Source organism: Saccostrea cucullata, unplaced genomic scaffold, assembly GCF_032062105.1.
Source record: "Saccostrea cucullata isolate Sc308-1 unplaced genomic scaffold, CSIRO_AGI_Scuc_v1 ctg4212, whole genome shotgun sequence".
NCBI classification, from domain to species: Eukaryota; Metazoa; Mollusca; class Bivalvia; order Ostreida; family Ostreidae; genus Saccostrea; species Saccostrea cuccullata.
Window position 1 is genome coordinate 1 of NW_026940570.1, and position 1,762 is coordinate 1,762.

A 1,762-nucleotide genomic window follows, 5' to 3' on the forward strand; every position below is an offset into this window, starting at 1 on the left:
AATCGAACTTAAGGCCATTTTTTTTTTGTTAGTTGTTTTACGGATTTTTTTTTGGAAAATGTCCATTGGGTGGCTACAAAAAAAAAAAAAAAAAAAGAAGAAGAAGAAGTGTTAAATGTTCAAAACTTTTAATATGCAGCATATCAAAGCAGTTGGGGAAATCAACCTCAGAACATTGCGCAGTAATGTCTTTCTTGGCATTCCTCACTAAAAGAGAACGATTCTCAGAGCAGAGAGACATATTATGTGAACAATGCTAAACTTTTCTGTGTATGTCTATGACTGGATACGGGTGTCCTCTTACTGCTACCTCCACATTGCCACAGAAAAACACACTTCAGCAAATTTTACACAACCCCCTGTAAAATAATAAAAGTTTAATCAAAATGAAATAATACCTTTTCTTAAACAGTAGAAAACTAAAATTCAGTACACAATCAATGGACACAAATAAACTTACTAGAATGATAAGTCATCTTCATAGGGTTTCACATTCCTATGACTCTCATACAAACATTTTTTGTCTTAGAACATCCTGATGAGTCAGTTCCTTTTCCAAATCTAAAATTTAAAACTTTAAGAAACATTTCTTTCACATCATTTGATAGATTCATACCTGTACAATGACAAAAAAGTCTTTTGTTTCTCTGACGCTTTAACAATTGGCAACACGTCTTGCAGATTTTGTGCTTTTAAAAATGCCATAAATAATATATGAACTGTTAGCTAACCATTAGATATAACTGTTTAAAACTTCGCCAAACCCTCAAAGAAAAGATTTGGGTGTCGGATGGAGTGCAAGTGACGACATCAGCTTCGTTGGTTTTGGCTGTAATTTCCTCAACCACCACACTCCATTCGCTGATCAGATAACATCATATATAGAATAATCACCAGCCTGATCAGCTCATAAAAACCGTCATACATTTAAACATTAATTTTACTACTGTCCTTAAAACATTTTATTCTGTTCTGAAAAACCTAAAATGTTTCACATGGCCGTCATACTTATTTCATCTCTGACTATAAAACGCTTGCAGAGTTTTTTTAAAAGAGGGTCAAGGGTGCGTCGATTTACCCAAAAGGACCCAAAAGGACCCAAAAGAACCCAAAAGGACCCAAAAGGAACCCAAAAGGACCCAAAAGGAAATCAGAAGGACTAACATTAATATATTATGATACATTGAAAATGAATAATTTGAATTAATTTATGCATATTAATATTATAAGTTTACATAAAAGTTGGCAGAAACATACATTTATATTGTCGCAACTTTTCTCAAAGAAATAACATACAACTTTTCTAACACATCAAACACTAAACCTGGTCAGATATGCTTTGATTTCTTTTATAGCTGAAATTTAACAAGGTATTATTTTATTTCTCCTTCTGCATGTTTTACCATATCTTACTGTATGATATTTGATAAATGAAGAAATGTTTTATTTTATGACCATGTGGTATCGGGGATGGGTAGGGTGGGGGGGGGGGGGGGGGTCGGTGGGGGACCTCCCACCCCCACCCCAAACACACACTTTCCCCTCAAAAAACTATTTTTAGTTTTAATAAAATATGAAATTGTTTATTATATATCCATTTATTCATTTTATTTCAAGTCCTTTTGGGTCATTCTTAATTTCCTTTTGGGTCCTTTTGGGTCGTTCTTAATTTCCTTTTGGGTCCTTTTGGGTTCCTTTTGGGTCCTTTTGGGTTCTTTTGGGTCCTTTTGGGTAAATCGACGCACCGGAGGGTCAATAGTGG

The 1,762-nt window shown here is 34.4% G+C and overlaps 1 long non-coding RNA gene across 1 annotated transcript; it reads right to left on the reverse strand.

Annotated features, from left to right (window-relative positions):
• Positions 1-83: 83 nt before the first annotated feature.
• On the reverse strand, positions 84-922 carry LOC134255624 (uncharacterized). The gene is made up of 3 exons (XR_009989593.1): positions 732-922; positions 461-561; positions 84-359 (listed from the first exon to the last, which is right to left on the reverse strand). It is a non-coding gene; the product is annotated as an uncharacterized LOC134255624 (long non-coding RNA).
• Between the last annotated feature and the right edge of the window lie 840 nt (positions 923-1,762).